Source organism: Mytilus galloprovincialis, chromosome 9, assembly GCF_965363235.1.
Source record: "Mytilus galloprovincialis chromosome 9, xbMytGall1.hap1.1, whole genome shotgun sequence".
NCBI classification, from domain to species: domain Eukaryota; kingdom Metazoa; phylum Mollusca; class Bivalvia; order Mytilida; family Mytilidae; genus Mytilus; species Mytilus galloprovincialis.
Genome location: NC_134846.1, coordinates 10,435,674 through 10,452,756, shown reverse-complemented (window position 1 = coordinate 10,452,756; position 17,083 = coordinate 10,435,674). Strand labels below are relative to the sequence as shown.

General features: G+C 31.7%; 1 long non-coding RNA gene across 1 annotated transcript in view; it reads left to right on the top strand.

Annotated features, from left to right (window-relative positions):
• Positions 1-15,751, top strand: part of LOC143044376 (uncharacterized) — an 85,708-nt gene extending 69,957 nt beyond the window's left edge. The window contains exons 2-3 of the long non-coding RNA XR_012968665.1: positions 3,911-3,991; positions 15,618-15,751. This is a non-coding gene — a long non-coding RNA (uncharacterized LOC143044376). The remainder of the gene's footprint in view (positions 1-3,910; positions 3,992-15,617) is intronic.
• The last annotated feature ends 1,332 nt before the right edge of the window (positions 15,752-17,083 follow it).

Below are 17,083 nucleotides of genomic sequence, written 5' to 3'. Positions count from 1 at the left end.
TCGCCCACAAAAGCAAAGCTAAGGTTCTGACTTGGCGTTGATTGAATTGGTGGATTGTTATTTTTTTAAAGTTACTTTCAACACTTTGTACTTGTTCAAGTTGTCTTTTTATATTGATGGATAAAACCTAGAGAAAAAGACTACAAATATAGCCTCTCACATCATCAGGATAATCATACAATCAAAAGACTACAAATACAGCCTCTCACATCATCAGGATAATCATACAATCAAAAGACTACAAATACAGCCTCTCACATCATCAGGATAATCATACAATCAAAAGACTACAAATACAGCCTCTCACATCATCAGGATAATCATACAATCAAAAGACTACAAATACAGCCTCTCACATCATCAGGATAATCATACAATCAAAAGACTACAAATACAGCCTCTCACATCATCAGGATAATCATACAATCAAAAGACTACAAATACAGCCTCTCACATCATCAGGATAATCATACAATCAAAAGACTACAAATACAGCCTCTCACATCATCAGGATAATCATACAATCAAAAGACTACAAATACGGCCTCTCACATCATCAGGATAATCATACAATCAAAAGACTACAAATACAGCCTCTCACATCATCAGGATAATCATACAATCAAAAGACTACAAATACAGCCTCTCACATCATCAGGATAATCATACAATTACAAATATAGCCTCTCACATCATCAGGATAATCATAGCCTCTCACATCATCAGGATAATCATACAACCATCAGCTAATGCACCTGGATGCTTTTTATTTTAAATCAGTTTGTATTAATAACCAGAAATTCAAAAATGGTAAATTAAAGATTTTTTGCCATTCTAGAAAAGAACATGATTAATGTAAACGATTGTAAGTCAAAATCTTAGCGCAATTGATTGAAATAAATAATTAAAATAAGACTACACTATATAACAATTTGTACTATTAAAAATAATATTGCACCTTGACAAAATTCAGTAGCTAGCAAGTGTGAGTATGAAGTGTTATCACGTCGTAACAAGTAGTTAAACAACTAAGCTAACTTGATTAGTTATATACAATTTAGAAAGGTCTTGATAACGACTTTATAATACATTCTGTGTAATTGTAAATAATCTCATCATAGATACCAGGATTGAATTTTGTATTTACGCCAGACGCGCGTTTCGTCTACAAAAGACTCATCAGTGACGCTCGAATTCAAAAAAGTTAAAAAGGCACGGTACGAAGTTGAAGAACATTAAGAACCAACATTTCTAAAAGTTTTGCCAAAGACGTAATCTATTCCTGAGGTAGAAAAGCCTTAGTATTTCAAAAATTCAAAAGTTTTGTAAACAGTTAAGTTATAAATATGAACAAATAATTTATAAAGAAAGTACATTCATCTCTTCTGCATTGACATTAGTTATCATTAACAAAGATATAGGAAGATGTGGTATGAGTGCCAATCTATGACCATATTAATAAAGTAACTTTTGAAAAACTTTCAATTTTATTAAGGATTTCATATTCTAGGTACAAGTATAGCTTTCATTTCTGTATTTTTGAAAAGTTATTTGTGCTCATGAACTTCGTACTTTATTTTATTTTGCCTTTTAAAAAAATCTAAGGTCACGGGTGAGTCTTTTGTAGACGAAACTTATGTCTGGCGAAAAACGTTTTAATCCTGGTATATGCATGATTAGGTTATCATACTCAATAATAATGGACGTTGATAGTTTAGCTGTTTCATCAATTTGCATAGCATCGGGCAATGCACCAATGGGGATATACTTTAATACAGTGTTATGATGATCGTTTCAAAGTGAGCAATCCTTCATATTGTTTCGTCTCCTCAATCACGTTTGTATGTATTCAAAAACAAACTTCAAGTTCTGTTATGATATTGTTGTCCACATAAAAACAACAATTGTTAGGGGTAACCTACAGCTATATATTTGTTATAAGTGATTGAGAAAATATAAAAGGAACGTTTAAATAATATGTAATGTAATAAAGTAAAAGGATAAGTGTATACTAAGTACTAAAAATTGAAAAGAAATAGTTTCAAACTTAAGAAAATATGTAGACATGTTTGATTAGATATATGATTTTATAAAATGACATCATTTAATCATATATAGAATAAGGAACTGTGGTTTGATGAACAATTTGAAACTAAACTACAAAAACTACTGGTGTTCTCATGGTTTATGAAAGGGAAATTAGCTGGGAAATTATGATCCCCGATTTGATTTAAATTTCTAATATTTGATTTATAACATACTTAAACAAATATCCAAAAATTAAATAAAAAAGTCAAAAAGAAACAATAACCAATGTAGTGACTCGTTACAATGTATTTTCATTTCGCACGTTTTTTGTAACCATAACCACATCATCATAACCATCGACATGACCTTCAAAGATTGCCAATGCGATGGTAGAAGGACCCAAAATAAACATTATAAAGACCTTTCGGTGACCTTCTGTTGTTGTCTGTTCTATGGTCGGGTTGTTGTCTCTTTGACACATTCCCCATTTCCATTCTCAATTTTATTAAGATAAATATGATAAGACAAACACGTACAATCGCATACTGACGGTTTTAGATGTGTTAAATGGAAAAATATAAATCATGTTTTACTCGTTTGTGAATGAGTTTTGTGTAGTTCGAATAAACCAATGAAACGGTTAACCTTGGTGGCTCCCTTGTTGAACTCTCCATTTTGAAATTATTTTCTTTGTATTAAATTGAACATGCATAGGCTTTGTAGAGAGTTGTCTTGTAATCAATCATATCATTTTTTTTATTATATAAAGCACATGTATTAGCCATCTCCAACTTAGGGTCAAGTAAAAGGTGCATTAATACTGATTCAAATGAGATTTGATTAATAACTTGGAAGCCAAAAATTCTTTAGTGATGATTTAAGCCCATTTTGACATAATGCGTCAAACTGACAATATATAAATATTATTTCAATATTCCGCTTTTAAAAATATGTGAAGCAAAAACTATCAGATCTAATGGAACATAACGCCCCGTAATAAAAATCTCAGTCAATGAAATAGAATAAAATATTTTTTTTTTATTAGAGGAAAATCTTACTGAAGTATGTTCAATATCTAGTTAAATTGAAAACAAAATCATTGACAATTCGTACGGCTGATCTCAACTGGTCAATTAGTGCTGGAGTTGATGAAATCCGAATCCAAGGTCAAATAATTTGGTTTGTAATGTGATTTGTATCAAGCAGCCTCTAACAGAACATTTGTTTCAGCTTCACCGTTAACTTTCGTATTAATGACAAGTGAAGTTTATCAAACCATCGTTCAGTTCAACTTTAGGTTAGAAATACATCGTTTTTGTTCAATCGAATTGGTTAAGTGTAGTCTTTCGCTAATGTAAGTAAATCTTCAGTTTATTTAGTCTCTCGTAGCTGTTTTCACTCTTACCAAAATGGATTAGATGTCAGGTTTCAATACAAACTTTGTCTCTTTCACTGATTATTGTTGTGATAATGGTGGTGATCCATTACATTATAGAATTAAGGTCAATACAAAGAAAGCAATAAAGAGTTTCCGTGATACATAAAGAAGTAAACATAATAATGGAGATTATACGATATACTATTGTGCTATGCTTGTAAATTCATTTTTAACGTAAACAAACAGGATGTTGATTAGCATCGGCGTGATAAAAGATATTTGATAATAAATCCGATCGGATGTGTTCAATCTTATTTCACATAACTTTTGATATCATCCGTCCAGATTGATGGTTTGAAAAATATCAACACGCTCTATTCTGTTTGAATTGAATTACAGAGAATAACTTATATAAAAATCAAGAGGAAATAAAACATATTAACATTAGTAGCGTTACGAGTTTCTACTCGGATATAAAAATGTATGTTTTCTTTCTTTTTTCAGAAGAAACATGCAGAGATCATAATTTATTCCCAACAGAGATGGAGCTTTACCATGATCATACTTTAGATATGAAAATATTAGGTAATGTATGTTTAAACGTTGTAACTAATTGATAGCAACACAAGGATATCTGCGTGAATAAACGTAAAACAATATATCTTTTAACTTATATTCAGAATTTAGCAACTAACATGACTTTGAACCGGTACCAAAAAGAAATAGGTAACAGTTCTTTTACACAATGTCGATGTCTGAATAAGACCGAACAGTCTTGTTGTTTACACTTACAGAAGAAAATATTTCTAACTAATTAATACAAGATTCCGACTAACATAATGAATGCACATTGTATGACTTTAAGTACACAACATATATCTATAAATTCAATAAACATGCTAACAACTAACAGATCATCCAAATATTCTTAAATCAATATTATTGTATATGCAGTATATATATTCACATGCAAACGATATTTCGATATGAATATTAGTAATGGTTATTTATAATGTTTGTAATTGATTTGGTTTTGTACATATTTTGAGTAAAGTTTTTCTGGTATATGACTGTTATTTAAATACGATGGCCTTTACACACAGGCAGGATGAGTCGCATGTACACATAACACGTGATTATCACTCTAAGTCATCAGCAGGATATTAGCTATCGAAAAAAAAGGCATTTAAGAAACCAGAATTATTAGAATACTTTTTGCTTAATTTACACTTACTTTTGCCAAGCATCGAGTTGATGGAATAAATTTCACGCTGTGCCAGATGTTTTGTTCAGAATGATATTAAAATATTTTAAAAACAAAACAAAAGTAGCAATCTTTATTAATCTAAAAAAGGAAATAAGTACAAGTTGAACGACAAGGACTTCCAATGAGCAAATGAAAACCTGCAAGGGCGACAGTTTAAGACTGAATCAATTTTGGTAAAAATTCACTTAAAATAACAACATTGTCAGAAATAAATACGACATAAAACATCTATATAGCTCTGGAAAGAGAAAGATTGTAGCAAATACAGTAATATTGATACTTATCGTTAGCTGTGATGTACAAATGTAGAAATAGAACTGTGTCTGCATAATAAAATAGTTAAACAAATGATCAAGTTAACAAAAACACTACGGTTAGTTATGTGGTTTTGAGTAAGTACCTGAAATGTAATAGAACAGAAGTCACTTATCTAACGTGATGAAAAGTTTAAGCTTGCACACAGATCACTTTGATTAGAGACTTTGCTTTTTGAATTTTCTTCAGACTATTTTTGTGATTTTATTTTAAGCAACAAAAGGTTGTCTGCAAAACCATTCGTTTGAATACTATTCAGACTTAAATTTGAGTGACTGTGAACCAATACAAAATTGTATTTGGAAACAGTATAGATCATGTCAAAACCTCAATAAGAACACATTTCATTGTTTGTCTACACTTATAAAACAAAAGATATATAGGTAAATGATACAAGATTCGGACTGAAATAATGAATGTCAATTCTATATTTATTTTAAGTACGCAAAACATATTTATTAATTCAATGAACATTCTGACAACTAACAATGTAGCAATCGACCAAAATTTATGAATCATTTCAAGAATCTTCGATCCGTTTATATACTTCTAAAATATGAGACCAATATACTTATGTTGAAAGTATCTACAATGTTGGCCTATATGAAAACTATACTTTATGAATATTAGTAATAGTAAATGTCATTTTCGTAATTGATTTAACCTTGTAAATATTTTGATTAGAGTTTTGTTCTGATATACTCACTGTCGATAAAAATGTAAGAAGGTTAGAAATACGAAGATTTCTACACGTCTACATAATGAGTCAAATGTAGACGTAACACGCGTATGTCTTATCAAATAATTAAAACAATACTGTATAAAACTTATGTGTCAAAAGGTCTTTTCTTGATTTACCCACATTAGGTTCGCTCAATACTAAATGTTTGAATAGGAAGTATGTATAAGAACCAAAACAGTTGAGACAAATGTAAAAAAAGAGCATGGTATGGTTTATATTTCTAAATGGGAGACAAAAAATGCCATAAAACCAGTATTTGCGGTATAAAAGGACACTGTAGACCAACAAAAACTAGCCAATGATTTAAAAAAAAAAATCGCATATATTAATCTTTACAAAATATCAAAATCTGATAAGAGGTTTCCAGGCCTAAAAGGACATCGTTTTGCGCAATTAACACTTTCGCTCACCTAACACTGAGTTGATGGAAAAAACTTCCAGCTAAACCAGATGTTTTGTTGAAAGAGTGCTAATGGCACATTATTGTTAATATAAAACAAATTAACAAAAATCGCTCTTCTTGAATCCAAAAAAAGGTAATTATAAAAAGGAAAATGGAAACTTGCAATAGATATAGTCTTGGATAACTGACAAGTAAATATGAAAATGAAAATAAATTGTAAATCTTTAAAATAACAAAAGTGTCATTTGTAGAGGACGATGTTCTTATAACAGTAAACAAAATAATTAAGAAAAAGAATTGAAATAAAATTCAATTTACTAATACAATTTACATTCTTTTTACTTCTGTTTTATAGCTTCGTCATTTGCGCAGAAATCTGTTCCATTCTATTTTTTCTCTGGACTTTTCTTTAAAAAGAGGGACGAAAGATACCAAAGGGAGAGTCAAACTCATAAATTTAAAACAAACTGACAACGCCATGGCTAAAAATGAAATAGACATAAAACAACAGCACACATGACACAACATAGAAAACTAAAGAATAAGCAACACGAACCCCACTAAAAAAACTAGGGGTGATCTCAGGTGTTCCGGAAGGGTAAGCAGATCCTGCCCCACATATAGCACCCGTCGTGTTGCTTATGTGATAACAAATCCGGTAAATAGTCTAATTCGGTAGGTCACATTCATGAAAGGGAAGGGGATTGTCAAAAGTCAAATACCTGAAAGCATACCACCATATGGAACGATGATTTCCAGAGAAAAAAATGTATTGCACTATTTGCAATTACTAAAGAGTAGTTACCATTGAAAAAAAACCCAATATTTTCAAGGCTCTTGATGTGGCGTTGAGCAAATAACTGAACTACAAAAGAGAACAATTCTTAGAGTAGAATTGTCGAAGTTTTAATATTTCCCACATTCATTCTTTTGTGGACTCATACAGAAAAAGATGAAACTAATTAATGCAAGATTATAACATGAAAAGAATAGCCAGTTGTATGTTTTAAAGTTTACAAAACATATCAGAAAATTCTATAAACATGATGTTCATTAACAGAGTGTAGCAATCGTCCAATCACTCTTAAATCATTTCTAACAACCACCGAGCCGTCTTTATGTTTCTGAATTATGAAACCAATAGAATTTTATTAGAAATGCATAGGTCCACATGACATCGATACTTTATATATCAATAAAGAGAAGTGGTAGGAATGCAAATGATACCACTATCCACCAAAGTACAAATAAAGTTGATGTAGGAAGTAAAAAAAAATAAAAAATAAAAACGAACACCGAGGAAAATTCAAAACAGAAAGTCCGTCATCGAATGGCGAAAATCAAAAGCTCAAACACATCAAACGAATAGTTAACAAATGTCATATTCAAGACCTTGTAACGGTATAGTTTATTACAAAAAATTTACGAAGTCAATTATGAAAGGAATGAATCAACAGCAATCAAAGAATTACAGGCGCCTGAATTTGGACAGGCACAAATAGAATGTGACGAGTTGAGCATTTCACGAATGTTTTTAACTGTAACATGATATCTTTGTAAATGATCTGGCCTTCAATCTTATTTTTGGGTGTATTTACTGTTAACTAAATGAAAAAATACAAATACTAATTAATTTTCTACACAAACGCAGAATCCTTCCTCTGTAATTTTTAGTTTTCAATGCTTTTTGACCGAGTTTTAATTTGGTGGCTTCTTTTGTTTTAATCTTAGGACCAATAATTCTTATTTTAGACGAAACTATCGTTTATAGAACACGATTATGGTTCTGATATCGTTCTTGACTGTTTAATGACAGACATATTGTATTTTTTTCACAGAAAAAAACCCTTTAAAATAAGTTTTGGTTATACATTTTTTTCGGATTAAATTGTCCATACTCAAAATGTGCAAAAAAGCTATCAAACCATACACCACTAATCACGTGACAAAAGGAATGGTTGAAATTTTATTTATATAGACCATTACTGTGTCTGTATAAAGAAATTGCTATAATCATTTCTTTTTGTGGTATACAAAATTTTTCTCGAAACTAAGAGATACAAAAGTTCAAACAGAAAAATCGATGTTTAGAATTTTATTTACTAAATTATCCACGTTTTAAGTAGATGTTTTATGCTCTAAGATTTATTTAGATTGATTAAGAATTTAACATCAATCTTGTCTTCATTAGAAAAAAAACATAGCGCAAGCTATATCTTTATTTTCATTAAGACAGATAAGATGGATCTCATGACTGTACTTAGTAATCCACCATTAGACTGTAGAACTTCAGGCTTAAATACTGCCAAGTTCTTGTCAATATCTGACATATTTAATGTCTCATGTATAATCTTATTGGATGTGTACATTTATAAGATGCTTAATTGTTATGTCTGCTTAAATCTTATGCTAACAAGATTCTGTGAATTCAAATAAAAACTAAATGCATTAATCAATAAACATGTTTTGTTTCAATTACTTTTACTTGTGATGGATATTTAAGGGTGCAGGTACATAACATACGAAAGGTTCATGATTTGTATTCTTCAATTCGAAATTTTAAAAGATATGGTAAAGTATCATAAGGCAACGAAACAGCAACAGCAAGAAATTTTCAGACAATTATTTTTTCTCTCCGAAATTAATAGAAAACATTTGGGCATTTAGTAAATTGAATTGGATTTAAAAGATTTTCTTTTCAGGTTAATTATTGCTTGTACTTTAAATCAATGGCACACTTTTTGAACGAGGCTATGTTTTACTTGCTTGAATGTTTTATGCCTTTGGACAGGTACATACACACGTATCGAGGTGAAAGTTGTATCACAGATCACAACCCTACAAATGTACCTATTTTTACCTCGATCGCACGAAATTACAATTAAAAAGGGCATTTCACCTTGTTTCTAAGAATGGAAAGAGAGAGGTAATCAAAACTTTTATGTTACTTCTTTACGCCCACCACTCCTAAGCGGCCAATACAATATATCAACCTATAAATTGACCCGAGACTGAAAAAGTTGTAAATGAATTAAAATATCAAAGAACTGTCTTATATTATCATCCAACGGACAGCTGCTTTAGCATCAGATCTTTTTTTCTTTGTTGATAATTTTGTTTACTTATATATCCGTTCTGAATATTACGAAATCGCAAATCAAATTAACGACTAAACAGGTTTCTCGTGTTTGACCGACTTTTTTTACAAATACCATTCCTTGCGAAAAGTAAACTTTCACTTGTGTATACATGTCACATCTGCTCTTCAATCAGTCTATTTGACTGCTAATAAGCTAGTGGTGACAGAATGTTTTGCAGCTTATAAGCAAGTAGATAAAGCCGTCATCTAAAGTTTCCTCTAGTCTATTTGTCAAATATTAGAATTAGATGTTTTAGGATTGCCAATGACACAAATTTCCACATGATACCAAGACACAATACTTTAACAACCATACGTCTCCGTAAGGCCTCAAGTAATGAGAAAATCCCATACCGCACACTATTTCTATTAATTGAGAACTGATTACCCTTCCAGGACACCTTGGATGCAACACCCGGTAATGTGTTAGGTATTATTATACAAGTGACGATGAATTTATCGTAAACATCCCTTCATCATTAACGGTATTATTAATTTCACTGCAATATATTTTTTTTTGCGCTGATGAGCGTAAGGAAATCATCAATCCATCAATCACTATTATCAATCTTCAAACCTGATCTTTAAATTGATGGTTATTTGCTTAAACAACACAATGGCTGTCTATAGTGGAGCATCAGTTATCTAACCTTCTAGAAAATTTAACTGCATCCCTATTCTTGATTTAGTTCATGTTGCTCACAGTATAAAATATCATAAGAAATACAAGGCTTATAATTTACAAATGTTCGGTCTACTAAAGACTCATTAGGGACGCACGAATAGAAAAACTAAAAGGCCAAATAAAGTATAAAGTTGAGAAACATTCATGACCGAAAATTCCTAAAGATTTTGAAAAATATACAGCATTGGTAATCTATTTCGGTGATAGAAAAGACCTTAATATGTCTAATATTTAAAACTTTTATAAACAGTAAATTTATGAATGTGTTTGTATCAATGACACAGAAGTGCTGACTCCTTTAAGTGTTCTGCATCGTACAGTATATTTGTGGACTGTTGTTTATCTTTTCATTTTCTTTGTGGACATAGGGATATCTTTCTCTCTCCGAAATGTAGTTTTTAAGTGGCTTCTTGGAATATTGTAGCAGAAAACAAATATCAGACATACCAACGTACTTAAAATTGAGAATGGAAATGGGGAATGTGCCAAAGAGACAACAACCCGACAATAGAGCAGACAACAGCAGAAGGTCGCCAACAGGTCTTCAATGCAACGAGAAATTCTCGCACCCGGAGGCGTCCTTCAGCTGGCCCCTAAACAAATATATACTGGTTCAGTGATAATGAACACCATACTAAACTCCAAATTGTACACCAGAAACTAAAAGTTAAAATAATACAAGACTAACAAAGGCCAGAGGCTCCTGACTTGGGACAGGCGCAAAAATGCGGCGGGGTTACACATGTTTGTGAGATCTCAACCCTCCCCCTATACCTCTAGCCAATGCAGAAAAGTAAACGCATAACAATACGCACATTAGAATTCAGTTCAAGAGAAGTCCGAGTCTGATGTCAGAAGATGTAACCAAAGAAAATAAACAAAATGACAATAATACATAAATAACATCAGACTACTAGCAGTTAACTGACATGCCAGCTCCGGACTTCAATTAAACTGATTGAAAAATTATGTCTTCATCATATGAATATCAGGCACAATCCTCCCTGTGAGGGGTTTAGTATCATAACATCATAACATATATGAGAAGTACATAACCCATGTCATGCCAACAACTGGTTTTTATTAATAATAAATGTGTTTAGTTCCGATGCAAAGACCCTATAAGTGACTAAATATTAACGCCAAAATATGCAATCTTTAATGACCTGACAACAGTATCGTAGCTATATCCCTTCGTAATAAGTCCATTTAAACGTTTTGTTAGCTTCTGAGGTGAATACTGACATTTTTGTGCTTTATAAAGAATATTTCCATAAAATACTGGATGTGAAATACCTGAACGTATAAGAAGTCTGCATGTTGGGCTATATTTACGAATGATGTCCTTATACCGATGATAAAATTTAGTAAATGTTTTGACTAGTTTGTGATATCGAAAACCCTGGTGTAATAATTTTTTAGTAATACATAAATTTCTCTCGTTAAAATCTAAAACATTGTTACATACACGAGCGAATCGTACAAGTTGAGATATATAAACACCGTAAGATAGTGACAAGGGAACGTCACCATCTAAAAATGGATAATTAACGATAGGAAATGAGAAATCATCTCTTTTATTATAAATTTTAGTATTAAGATTTCCGTTAATGATATATATATCAAGATCGAGGAAAGGGCAGTGGTCATTGTTAGTATTAGCTTTATTTAAAGTAAGTTCAACAGGATAAATTTCTTTAGTATACATACTGAAGTCGTCATTATTGAGAGCTAAAATATCATCCAAATATCTGAAAGTATTATTAAATTTGTGTATCAGATGTTGTTTCGATGGGTCTTTGCTGATTTTTTGTCATAAATTGTAACTCATAGCAATACAAAAACAGGTCCGCAATAAGTGATGCACAGTTAGTCCCCATTGAAATTCCGATAACCTGACAATATATGGAATCTCCAAAGCGAGCAAAAATGTTATCTAGTAAAAATTCAAGGGCAGATATAGTATCAAAGCATGTCCAATTGACATAGTTTTTTTGTTTATTGCTACTAAAAAATTACCTAAAAGAGTTTGAACATATATATTCACATTCTGACTTTTTAAATGCCCATTTAATTAGGTGTGTGAATTTTTTCTTAATGAGAATGTGAGGCAATGTGGTATATAGGGTAGAAAAATCAAAACTTTGAAGAGATTCAAAATCACCAATATAAGCATACAATTTATCAAGTACTTCCAACGACTTTTTGACACTCCAAAAGTAATTAATTCCACTATTTTCGAAGGCCTTATTTGAACAATTTATTATCAAGTTTTTGATTGTACCAAGTGTACTGGTAAGAAGAATAGATAATTTAGTAGTGGAACAATGGCTTGAAGACGAAATAAATCTATATTTTTAAGGTGTTTTTTGTAGTTTCGTAAGCCAATATCTTTGTTTTTGGTTCTGCTTGTAAAGCGTTAGCTAAAAGTTTAAATGTTTGTTACAGATGTCGTTTTCTGAAAATGGAGTCAATTGGAATGTTGGTGAATTGGTGATTTCTTTTTGTAGAACCTCAATGTAAAATTTACGTCAAACAATAATAATATTATTAGCAGCTTTATCGGCCGGGACAAAAACAAATTCCTTGGCTAGTTCTTTTAGTTTATGTTTGATACGAGAAATAGGTTTATTGTGGTTATTGTTAAGAGTAAAATGTTCTTTAAAATGTTGAATACGTATATTAACAATGTTTATTACTGAATTAAAAAAAGAGTCCAAAGATTTTTTGTCAGCTTTTTCCCGCTTTATCCATTTCAAACAATAAGTACGGAGTGAGTCGTGGATGATATCACGACACTCATTCCAATTAATAGTTGAAGTGGGACGATATTTAGGTCCTTTACTGAGGAATGATTTCAACTCTCGGTCTTGAACGATGTTAAGATCTCCTGTCATAACATGGGAAATGGGTCCATAAATGTATTTGGAATTACTGCAATTACATGAAGTAGGTGTATTTTCACTGATATTAACATCTTTACACAATTGGCAATAATTAAACACAAATTTCTTGGTAGATTTCTTGTAAATATAACAAATAAGAGGGAGTTATATTCATTGAAGACTGTAAAATTTATATAACTACGAATAAAAGATAATATCATGAATATGACGTCTTATGACTATCAAAGCCAATGATAAATGGTTTACTTAATTATCCCGAGAACTTGAAATGAAACCCTAATTATTATTCCTTCTAAAAGAAATGTTTACTCAATTAAAAAGCACACCACTATTGTTTTTCAAGGCCACAGATGCAATACAGTTGGAGTCAGTATTAATATCTTGAAACCACAAGTTTGTATTCATAACGATACAAAAAAATAGAATACAAATCAGAATACTAACAGCCTAAAAAAAATGTACGAAAAACAAAAATGACAGACATGAGCCGACGGCAACCACCAAAATACAGGCTCTTGAGATAGAATGTGATGGTGTTAAATAAGTTCATGTTTGAAGGCCTCGACCCTTCCTCTAACCTGTGACTGTGGTGTAACAGTACAACATAAGAACAATCTATAAAAATCAATTAAAAAGGGCTAAACTCAAACATCAAATCGAAACAAAACAGAGATCATTAACATTATAAATGGTTAGTTTTTTCAATGAAGTTGTTTATGCTATCTAAAGTACGTGCTCACTTGATCACCCACAATGTTATCTTCATTGCAAAAATGTAAACATCATAAACTTTATTTTCTTCTCTATGTATTTACTCATTAACATCGGTATCTAGAAGACTTAATCAATTTTCTGTGGATTCGTAAGGTACTAATTGTTTATACAGCATTTATATGTCGCACATTGCATAGGTTGCATTGTAAATCCTTGGATTTGTTACTGAGCCAATTCATTAACCGTTATATTTGTATAGAATATATAACCTGAAGGTATACAAATATAATACCCTCAAAGTATATACAACGACAAAGAGGTGCCTGCTTACTTAAGATGGAATCAAACGTGACTGTAAATCCCCTATTGAACTTGTTTTTTTACTAGATATCTTGCCATCGATAGAAATTTATCAAAACTATTTGGTAGAATGTGTGGTTTTCGTAATCAGCTTTTTTACTCTGCCTGGTGATTAGTCATGCGAAAAACCTACTACCTTCAGGATGGAGTTTTGCTGTCTGGGTTTTTCTTCCCATGTGCTGTCGCTGGGAGGCATTGTAGAAGTCTTGAATAGTGTAGAGGCTACGTACTAGCAGGAAAGACTTACACACTCGGCTTTCTTTTCACCGACAGAGCAGGCTAGCCAGCGGTGATAAGGAGCCTATGGCTCTAACCACACTAGACGCTTACACAATCCTATGGCCTCACGTGCAAATGCGCACGAAGAGGATCAATAAAAATAAAAATAAATTTGGTAGAATATAGAGTTTTGAGTCTAGTTCACACCCATTGGTTCAATGAGTTTTGAGCCTAGTTCACACCCATTGGTTCAATGAGTTTTGAGCGTATTTCAACTCATTGGTTCAATGACAGTGCTGATAAAGGTTTCCTCTCCAATATTCTGCAAAATCTAAATATTCAGCACTTCTTTGTTGACATGAAGTATGATTGTTATATGGTCATCGAATTTTTCGAAAAACTGAGGATTTTTTTCCTTTGAATAGATTAACTTAGCTGTATTTGACAACAGCTGTCGGAATGTTTGGTCCACAATGGTCTTTAATGTCATACTTTATTGGCCCTTTTCACTTGTTTTGTTACGAGTGACACAGCGTCTTTTTTAAACTAAATGCGCGTTTCATGTACAAATTGTTTAGCTTACTATCTGTGATAAGTTTATTAACTAAATAAGATGTCACAGTCTGTATCCTTTTGAAAAGACAGTATTAAGGATCTACATTCCTAAAGGTTTTGCAAAAAACAGCTAATGTAATATATTCATGGGGTAGACAATCGTTATAATAGAATTGGCTAAAACGCCAAAATAAAGTACGGGGTTCAAGGGCATTCAGGATCCAAAATTTCGAAGCATTCCCTTATGAAATTGTCGTTGATGTACAAGACCATGCTTATAACATGCTTAGAAAACAAGAAGATGAAATGCACTAAACAGCAGGAAAACAGCATGTTGGTGGATGAAACTAAAAATATCTGCAATTTAATAACAAACCAAACCACATAAATAATGTTCCCTTAATTAATTTAATTACATCGGGAATACAGAAATTCGTGCTACAATTACACTAGATTCCATATTGATCATGTTGATATTAATTACGTTGACTTAATTAGACCAGAACCCCTCTGGTGAACTTCCGATATTTTAATAGAATATTCCATGATTCCTCTTGAGATCAAAGCAAAAAGGCTAATTACTGAACTTTGCACACTATTTTATAATAAAATCGCCTATATCTGATAAGATGTGATGACTTTTCAACTTTGAGACATGAAACTATTTTTTTTTATAAAAGTTGACCAGTTATTGACCAATAAATTTGAGGGATAAAACAGAATAAAAAATAGAAAAGGGCAGTATAAAGAAAGCAGTGGGTAAAACCCTCAACCTCTAAGGTGCCCGAGGCCTGCGCTTCCACGATACCCCTGAGGTAGTTAAATCAGTTCTGTGTCTAACTACGATCACTATTAATCCCACTACATGGTTAACTTTTTGTAAATGTTTGTCTTTTCTATTTGTAGATTATATGCGTACAGGGACAGCTTTTGGAATTATCGCCGTTACTGTTATGGTGATTGGACACATGTTTGCATTTTATGCCCTCAGAAGGCCTAGATACATAGTTAAGAGACTGACAGCTTTAATTCATTTTATGACAGGTAAAACTTAATATAACAATTAACAAATAAACATTTTGATAATCATATGAAGACGGTGTGAACAAGTTGGTAAACACGAAAATTGACCTCCGAATAGTTATCAAAGGTACCAGGATTATAATTTAGTACGCCAGACGCGCGTTTCGTCTACATAAGACTCACCAGTAACGCTCTTATCAAAATATTTATAAAGCCAAAAAAGTACAGAGTAGAAAAGAATTGAGGATCCGAAATTCAAAAAAGTTGTGCCAAATACGGCTAAGGTAATCTATGCCTGGTAAAAGAAAATCCTTAGTTTTTCGTAAAATTCAAAGTTTTGTAAACAGGAAATATATAAAAATGACCACATTATTGATATTCATGTCAACACCGAAATATAGACTACTGGGCTGGTGATACCCTCAGGGACGAAACGTCCACCAGCAGTGGCATCGACCCAGTGATGTAAATAGTTATCAAAGGCACGAACATTGGTAATAAATTCTAAAGACACACATGTACATAAAAGGTAAAAGTAACAGTTATTAGGTAAAGAACTATCCGCGTTAAGTAGAATAATTTGGAGGCACCAATAGTTAACCGATGTTCAAATTTTATAAATCTATGCATTACGTACACATAAGCAAATCGCATCAAATGTTAAAGGATTTAGACAGTGTTTGTTGACAGAAAAAAATGACCACTGTTATGCATGTAACAAATGTTAAGTGAATCAACACTGGAAAAATTCATGAAAAGAGAAAAAAAAGACAAACATAAAAAATAAGCGTTATACCGACAAACAACAAAAATCGTAAACGGACAAATTTGCCATAGAATTAAGATTAAAGGTAAATAAAGACAACAGTAGTACGAAGCTGTCAAAGTCATATATATATAAACTATTAATTAAATCTACCGCAAGTCAATTTAAGGAATGGACTTATCAAAAAGAGCTTTACAAATATGACTGTTATATAAGTCATGTTTAAACACGAATTGAAAGCATTACACATCAATCTTCAAAGAGATTACATGAAATAAGTACATCTGCGACATTATAAATCTATAGAAATTCCTGAATCTCGGACAGATTACTCGAATCTAATACAATATATCATGATAGCAGACTTATAAATCGCAAAGCAAATCAGCTTTTGGGAATAATAGATTTTATAATGACACGTAGAGGAAAAATCCCTTCTAAACTCGCATTATTTATCTGACAGAAAGACTATAAATGAACAAATATACTAGTTAAGATGTCTAGGAGAAAGTATTGATATTTAATACCATAGTTGTAACTAGCCTCAAACGGATGTTTTGTTAATATATGATAGAATCATACA